Source organism: Solanum tuberosum, unplaced genomic scaffold, assembly GCF_000226075.1.
Source record: "Solanum tuberosum cultivar DM 1-3 516 R44 unplaced genomic scaffold, SolTub_3.0 scf00104, whole genome shotgun sequence".
Lineage (NCBI taxonomy): Eukaryota > Viridiplantae > Streptophyta > Magnoliopsida > Solanales > Solanaceae > Solanum > Solanum tuberosum.
Window position 1 is genome coordinate 1,692,371 of NW_006239030.1, and position 9,823 is coordinate 1,702,193.

Consider the following 9,823-nt stretch of genomic DNA (forward strand, 5'->3'; position numbering starts at 1 on the left):
CAGTATACTCTTGTACATGTCTTGAATTAGTTTCATTTATACATGTTTCCTTATTCATGAAAGCGATGTTTAAGATATTCGTGTCTTATTCGTTATCATCCACTAATTTTTTATATGTATTATTCTAGAGTTAGCTTACCTATCAAGGTGGATTTAGAATAGATGTCACCACAATCTCAAATTTGTATCGTAACAAATTTTCTCATTACTGATTAAAGATTTTGAATTTAAATTTTAAAAGATATTTAGTTTAGTAAAGGATATATATATACTTTTTTTTAAGTGTATCACACGTGAATTCAAATTAATCAGCGTATAAATTTCTAAGTAGCAAACTTTTTAGAAATATAATATATAAATAATTCTCTTGTCCCACATAAATCCAATGTACATGTTGGTGTTGACACCCAATTTTGACCCTTCACAATATAAATTAATCCCCGAGCTTCTTCAATTTGGAATGATTTGAAATAATTGGCTTTATAAAAATTCAAAATAATTTTCAAGTCATTTTAAGTAGTTTGTCATTTTTATAAATTTTAAAATAATGAATATGATATTTTATATAATTAGGTGTCTAATTAGTATATTTTATGAATGTTCAAAAAATTGTCTCAAAAAGGTTTTAGCTTTATTTAAATATTTGGTTATCTAGTTTAAATTAATTAATAGCTTATATTTCTAGTTAATTAGTTTATAATTAATTTAATTATTATATAATTATGTGTCTAATTACCACATTTTATGAATATTCAAAAATCGTCTCAAAAAGAGTTTGTTTTAATTAAATATTCAATTAAATTAATTTGGTTTAAAGTATAAGTTATTTATTTTATTAGTTTAATTATTCTTATTTTATGTTATTTTGTCTTATTTAATTTTGTTGATTTGAAAAGCACATTTTATTTAAGTTACGTTACTTAATTTATGGCTATAGTTTTAAATTAATTAGTTTGTAATTGAGTTGATTATTTTATTTCGTTAAGATTAAGAAGCTCATAAATTAATTATATTAATTCATCCTATCTAAGTTTTAGCCAAATTCACTAGTGAAATTCAATTTGGTGAAATCAATAATTCATTTGACTACAATTTAAATTCATTTGGTCATTTGTTTAACTATCATTTTTTGCCAACACCTCAAACCCATCTAATTCAATACCCATTTTCCTCATACCCATTTTCCTCATACATTCCAGCAGCCCATCTCATTTTTATTTTTCAAATTCCATTCTTCCAATCCAATTCAAATTAATTCCCAGCTGACCCAACCCTTTTCCCCTCAGACCCGGCCCAATCCAATTCAAAGAAAACCCAGCAAATGTTAACCTTCAGAAATCAGCGTGCAAAACCAGAAGACCCCACCCCTGTTACTCTTCTTCTTCGCAGAACTCGAAGCCAGTCGAAATCCCAGCGGAAATTGCGCTGCAAACCTGAAAATTTCATCCAACTACCCTGCAGAATCCATACCTTGCAGACCCACCAGCCTCACGTCTCTTTTCCCCTTTTTTAAGGGATTTTCAAATCCCTTCCACTGTTGTTTTGAAAAAAGGCAGAGGAGTCCGAATTTAAAATTGAAAAATTCACCCGATTTCCTCGGATTTTCTAGCTATATAATCATCTCTTTTGATCACACCAAGAAGAAAAAAAAGAGTTTGAGTTTTTCAGCAAATAATCACTTTATACTTTAGATTTTCGCATTTAGTCCTTTGATTCTAAGTTCCGATTCTCTTGGCTTGCTGTTCATATTGAGATTTCGTGATAGAAGAATCGCTGCTCTCAGATCGTCTCGTCCCCGTTTCGCTGCCCGGAAAGAGGTGATTTCTCTTCTTAATTTTGGTTTATTTGGTTCTTCGTTGTTTCATGCTTTCATTTATGTGTCTTTAATGGTTTTTAGTTTTTAATATCTAAATCAACTTGATCATTGTCTCTGTTATTTCGTAACTTGTTCTTGTTGGATTTGTGAAGTTGTCTGTAATCGAATGTCGTCCTTAATGTTATCGTTTGTTTATTTCACCCTAGTTTGGTCACTTTTGCCATGAACATAAATGAAACTACGTTAAAGCTCAATTCAGTTTCATGGAATTGATTACACTCTTGTCTTCATTTAGCGCTATAACCTTCGATTTTGAATCTATGTTGTTAATGTTTTAGCTTAAATTTAGTCTCATCCTAGCCTACTGTGTGTGATTTTCGTTGGTTATTTGTTTAAGCTCATAGGCTGCCTCTTGAGTTTTACTTTTCATTTTACTCATTTTAGGTGTATTATAGGGTGTAAATCTAAGTATTCATGTTATGTTTATATTTCTCTGATCTGGGTTCTCTGATTATTAATGCCTCGTGAAGTTTTATTATGTTGAAGGATTGGTGTTTCAATCTCTGAATATAGGATGCAATTTATGCGTGGTCGTCCTCTGATTTCACCTCGTTATTTTTTTAGTTACCTAGTTTGGTTCAAACCCATATGTTTTGGATTCATTCACATTTGACTTATCTTATGATTCATGGTTTAAATCTGCTCCAAGTACCACTCTTATCTGCTAATTTAGTGTTTAATGTGAAGTCCTCATTGCTTAGCTTGATCTATTTCTTTTAATCAATTCCCTGATTTATTTATCCTGAGTCCTCTTTTAAATTAAGTTTCGTTCAAATATTGGTCTAAATATGTGTTGGGTTAGTTGCAAAGATTTATTCATATGGATAGGTTGAAAATGGTTGGTCCGTTTACTTTAGATGTCAAAGGCTAGTAAGTTCATGTCTAAATAAATAATTCTTATTTGATCTTTACTGATGATGTTGTGCATGCGCACACTTTTGCAAAGTTCACTTGGTCATGAGTTAAGTTCTTATGCTGCCCTGAAGGTGGGTTATTTAGTCATAATATGTGATTTTAATGCACTAGTTTTCTTTGACAAAGAATGATAATATTGCGGTTATATACTAATATTCTTTATTATTTTCCTATGCATGGTTTGTTCTCCAAATGAGTTCAATTGGACTCACGTTTCCCCTGCATCTTCATGTCGGGATGGAACTCAACAAAACCTTCTTTATCGGGTCAGCCTCGTCACTCATCCGAACAAAAGGGAAGCCTAAATAATAGGTTTCGAAAGGCTGAAACATAGCTTGTATTCACTGATATACGGTGATATACACAGACACATATGGTAAAAATGCAGCAGCCACAGGTTGAGGTCAGGAATAAAAAATGCAGCCATTCGGAAGCAAGATATACACAAAAAGAGCTAATATATATGCTCATATACACTGATATACATCAGCTGTATACCAAAAACGGGATTGGGTTAAAACCCAAAATTTCCAGCGAAATTGGCCCAAAGGAGGCCCAAATTCAATTTCTCTCTTACTCTTTAATTATTTAATTGTGATTATTTATTGTTTGTTATTTAACTCTAACTTTATAATTTTTTATTAACTTAATTAGACTCCCCAAAAGATAAGTTATTTCCTTTGTGTTGGTTAACTTTTAATATTTATTTTATTAATTAAATATGTTGGCCAAATTATACCGTTTTAAGTTAAATCTTTTGTTCTAAAAAATAAAAAATAAAACAACAACATATTCTTTAATGTCTCCCACTCAATCACTTTTTACTCGTTTAAAATTGGAATAAAGGTCAAAGTATTTATTCCTCAAGTAAACTAAAAAAATAAAATAAAATAAATATAACATATATATATATATATAAATGTACATGTATATATATATATTCTTTACTTGAAATGTATACTCTTTACTTGGTCATTTTTCTCAAAAAAAAGATTAGTCAAAACTTTGCTTTCATTCTTCAATTAATTAAAAAATGATTTTCATGCTAACCCTATTGGCTTAAATTATTTATTTCGAAAATGAATTAAAGAAATTCCAATTAATCTAGTTTTATTATATTCTAATCATTTGTATTTCAACTCAAATGTTTTATTTTGGATACCTTTCTCTAAAAAAATAAAAGCATATCATTTATTTAACTATTTTTCTCAAAGTTAGCCAAATATTGTAAATTATTATTCTTATGTTAAATCACATTTTTTCTAAAAAATAGTCAAATATATTTTAGTCAAATCGCAGGTCAACCGCATGTTAGCGGGGCATTTCGAGTGCTTAAACCCTTCTCGAAGTGTAAATTGAACCCCGAACCTTCTTTGGTATTTTCAAATGTATTTTTTTTCTGTTTAAATCTTTGAAATTATAAGTTTTCTTAATTTCTTTAAAAAATTAAGTGGCGACTCTTTTTCTAAGTATTTTCCCAAATTGTTTTATACTTAGAACATTTCAAAAAGTTGAATTTTTTCTAAAAGGTTAGGAAAATTACGGCACAACAGTTGGTATTGATTAAAGTAGATCTAGACAAGTATAGACTTCACGATGACTTGTGATTCCTATTCAAACAGATATTAAAGCACAACCAGAGTGGAAAGAGATATATATAAGGATACAAACAAATTGATTATGTGCAATATTAATCGCAAATACATTAAAATTATAAGCCACTTGTAATAATATAAAGTTTTAAATTAGAAAGGAAAACAGTAGTAGGTAGAAATCTTTTAAGGTATTTAGCAACTAACCACTAAACAATGGGCAATCTTTATAAGACAGCATCCAATGCTTATATATTTTTTTTATTTTCCGTCCGGTGTCCGGTGTCCGGTATCCACATTGGAGCCCGACTAAATTCGGATTCGCGCCGGGAAGTCCCACATTGGGGGTAAAATGCTCCCTAACAAAGACGACTCCGTACCAAGGGGGCTCGAACCTGAAATCTCTTGGTTAAGAATGAAGGAGTACTTACCACTCCACCACAACCCTCGTTGGTTATGCTTAGATCTTTGCATTTTGATATCCTTATTCAACAATATGTTAGCAGATTACAAGGAAAACTGTGGACCAATGGCAACTGTGTTTCATAATTTACAATGATGAATTCATATTTTATAATATGCATGGTTCCTAGTTGGCATATTCTTATTAGCTCATTTTATCTTCTCATCATGTTTCATAACCTTTTTTTTACATAGTTGATACTGGTTTTTTTTTGCATAAAGAGTGACCTCTAGTACTCTCCATAGTCCAAATTAAGTCATCTAAGATTTCATTTGTTTGTACTTAATAAAAAACTTAACAAATCTATTAATTACTTAGATTTGAATCTTAAGTATCAAGTGTATTTATTTTATGATTTTATAATATATATTTATTCAAGGATCCTTACAAAGTTTGTAGTTCACTGTTGCTCTATGATAAACTATCACCATTGTTAGTTATCACTTTATAACCATCATTAGCAACCACCATTAATATAGTCATCAATCACCACTAATAATCATCACTATCAACCATCATTATATAACGTTATCATTCACTATTATCACTAATTATTACTGTTGTCCACCATATTAGCTGCCACCAGGAGCGGCTCTAATGAGTTGGGACAAGGCAAGTTGTTAGCCCCCAAATTTGCAGCCACATTTTCCCCATCAAAATAGGTTATAGAGTTTTTTTTAGAAAAAAATATTGAGTACTATTTTAATATATTAAAAAAAAATCATATAAAAAATAAAAAAATATTAGGAGAAGTTTAAGAGAGTTCGGAGCTAAAACGGTAAAAAAATTTATCAAAAATTCCAGAAGGGCACATCAATTTTTATTAAATCAAAAGGGCAAAATCGCTCCTGACGAAGCGATTTCCTTTTGACACAATGATGCCGTTAAAAATAAAAATTGTTGCCCTAGCAGCGATTTTGTCCAAAAACTTTTTTTCTTTTTTTTTTATTAAACAACAACAATTTTAGGTTGAATTTTTTTTCCCTTACATCGCTGCAGGGGCAGCGTTTTTCATGCCTATTGTTAATGTATACTCAATAAAATTGTTGAAGCATGAGAAAAATTGAATTATATATCATAAATAATAATAAAAGAATATTGAATTAAAAAATAAAAAACTTCAAAAAGGGCAAGATTAAACTCATAAAAAAAAATTCCTGTTTTTTTTTTAATTTTATCAAAATCGCTGGAATTATAGCGATTTAAAAAAAAACTTTTTAAAAAAAAATTCTTAATCAATATCGCTGCTATAGCAGCGATTTAACTTCTTCTTTTTTTAAAAAGAAAAAAAGATTTATTTTTTTTAGAAAATCGTAGCGATTTTTATTTTTTTTAACGGAATACCGTCAACTTTTGTCAGAAGAAAATCGCTCCTGATGGAGCGATTTTGTCCTTTTGGTTAATTTTTTTTTTTGACTTTTGGTTTTTTGAAAGAAAAAAGTTGACATTTTGGCTCCGGACTCAAGTTTAAGACATCTGAAGTACAATGTGTCAAGAAAGATTTATCTGGTTGATTATTATCAATTGAATAAGAGTATTAGCAACTTTGCTTCTTAAATCGCCAGAAGGAGAGTATAAAAAAACTATCAAATAATTATAATTTTCTCTTCTTCTTTTTTGTGAGCTAGTTTTTTCAACGGGTAATGAAATTATGGAGGAAATTTTTTGCTTAGAGTAGTATAAACAACACATGTTTTTGTGTAGAATTTGTTATTGATGACAAATGTCACTAAACCAAAAGAGGCCTTTAGCGGCAATAAATTTTCCTTTTTTTTTGGTCGAACTAACAGATTTTATTGAATTCCATCAAGTGTCACTATTACAATTTATTGCTACACTTCCAACTCTATACTCTTTTACTTCCTATGTAACTGTGTTTCTATCGACATCATTTAAACAAACTATCTTTCCATGTCGCATCTTTGCTTGTGTGTTTCTTCTGGGTGCTTCCACTGGTTCTGCTTCTACTCTCCTCCTTAATCATCTTCAGGATTTTTTTCCGGTCTTGTTACTGCTTTGTTCCACAAGGCCCCATTTCGTGCCCTCCAGATATGGTATATTAATGCAGCAATGATTGCCTTGATTATTGATCTGCTTGTCTTTCCCTTAGCTCTTCTTGTTATTCTTCTCCATAATCCATCAATGTTTGTGTTTTTTATCCCAATCTTCAGCCATTCAAGGACTCCCTTCAAGCATTCTTTTGAGAACTCACACTCAAAGAATAGATGGTTGATACTCTCTAGTTCACTTCCACATAGTAGGCATTCCTTCTCCTGGCAGATGCCCATTTTTGCAAGTCTCCCTGGTTAATATCCTTCTGTGCATGACAATCCAGCATATAAAACTATGTTTTGGTATATTCATTTTATTCCAGACATCCCTCCACCATGGCCATTGACTGTCATTTCCTCGTCTTCATTGGTAGCCACTTTGAATCGTGTATACACCATTGTTTGGTACCCATCTATTTCTATCATATCCAGGCGCGAATAAATTTTCCTTTTAGTGGCAATACTTATTGCCGCAAAAACATTTAGCGGCATTTAATCAAATGCTATTGCATCCAATGTCGCTAAAGCCTTTAGCGACATTTATAACGAGTGCCGGTAAAGACCAATATTATTGCTGCTAAATGTAATTACTTTTTGCGGCATTTATTCAGAGGCAATTACTATTGCCATTAAAACTAACCTTAGAAATGTAATATCAAGTCTATTTTGTGGCTTTCGTAATTGCCGGTAAAGATACAACAATTGCCAGTAAAGGAGACTTATTTTAGTGGCATTTACCATGAAAAATAAAATTAGCCATGAATTCACCCTAATCACATATTTAGTCAGTCACTATTTTAAAACTATAAAAATAAAATTCACAAGAGAAATAAGTTCAAAGGCAACAAATTTACCAATTTCAAAACAATGTCAATCACTTAACAACATTCAAACTCAATACATCCACTTCTTTATCTATCCATGGTAAAAAAAAATTATGAATTATCGAAAAAGAAAAGAATGCATTCAACAGTGTAGAAACAAAGAAATTGATCAACAATTTTTTACACTAGATAAATTATGGCACCCTCCCGTGGGATCATGAGCATATGCAATCTGTGCCAATTCTTCTGTTTTTGCAAATGCTTCAACATCAATTGGAATTATATCTGCCTTGATCCAACACCAGGCTCTTGTTTCAAACTATAAATTTCCTATGACAGTTAAAAGCTTTGACACCTTGACTGCTTATGGATTCAAATTCTCGAATTTCTCTGTCCACTCAAAGTTCTTCTCATGCTCTCTAAACTTTTATCATATCCAACAATTGCCTCGGCCAATGGATGCTCACTATTTACCTAAATAGAACCAAGTGACAGTTATCAGTCTCACATGTTAGTATGGACAAATCGATTTGTTCCTCTTGATAAAAGATTCCAGTTAATTAAAATTGGTAAAAACTGATCTAGAGGTATATTGTGCCAGTACTTTTAACTGGATACTATGTGACATATTCACTGGATACTATGTGACATATGCAAGATGACAGAGAAAAGCTACATAGATTAGCTGTCTATAAAACTAGCTAGCAGTGTATGACTAGCATAAGAAACAAAGTGATTGGATATTCCAACAATAGAAAAACATGATTGAGAAGGGGGACCGATTAATGTTATAGTTTTGGAAGAACTAAAAATAAAGAAGAATAAATAAAGGAATCTGCTTGAAAAGATACCTGTAATGCCCTTGAGTTTTGCAAGTGAATCAGGAAGTTTTATTAACCTTCAGGTTCATTGCACTGAGTTCTTCTCCTGATCTCAGTGACATTTATTGAGATTGGCATACCTTGTAAGTGTATGTTAAGTCCATGGCTGAGAAGCACCATTACACGTTCTCCCTGCCTTTTTAATGCTGCTATATGCTAATGCAATGTAGAGAGAGCACAAATTTGACAAACTCAGATATCATAAGTATATGAAAATATTAAGATTGAGTTCTGTATTGACACACTTGGAAGATCATTAATGAACCTGAAGGAAGTTCTTCATCATTGTTGTCACACCCCTTTTTTTGGCGCACGGTGGATATGATTTTTCCAATTTAAGTGATGTTATTGATTAAAGAGTCGTCACTTGGAACTGAGTTATGGTGTTCCAAGTCACCTTTTAGTTTAATTCCTAATCAAAAGGAAATGACTCTTTATATGGTCTGTGAACTAGAAATTCGGGTAAGAAATTCTGTTGACCGAGGGGAAGGTATTAGGCATTCCTCGAGTCCCGTAGTTCTAGCACGATCGCTTTTATTGACTTATACTTATCTTAATATATTTTGGATAATTTGTGTCTAGAGGCCATGGTTTGCTTATTTATTTATTTTCTTTTTTATTGTTGAATTTTTATTAGTTTGAACCTAGATGCGTAACCGCATTCTTGGTCTTGACATTTAGAGGCATAACTTTCTTTTCCTCACGAGTGCATCACACCTAATAATCTCAATTTAATCCTCTAGGTTTGTATTAATAAAAAATAATTATTAAACAATTTGGTCAAGGTGCGTCACCGCATCCTTGAATTTCTTTTAAGTGTTTCAAAGAAGATGTGTAACCACATTCTTAATTGAAACCATTTTTTTGCATACCTAAAGCTCATCTAGTATTAAAAACTCTTACTCTTATTTTTGTGAATTCAAGATAACAAATCTTTTTGTTCTATTATTATATTTTCAATGATATTTTAAAGTAAACTAATCCCTATATCCAAATATTGAACCAACCACAAATGGAGTAAATTCAAGTTCAATAATCTAACTTATTTGTTTGTTTATTGGGTAATTGTATCCAAAAATACATAAATTAAAATAGACAAATGACAACAATATTAAGCTACAACAATGTCATAAAAATAGTGGCTTAGGCACAACAAAATAGAATCACAATAATAATTAAAAAAAATTCCTTACATGAGAATAGTATTTTATTCATCTTTTA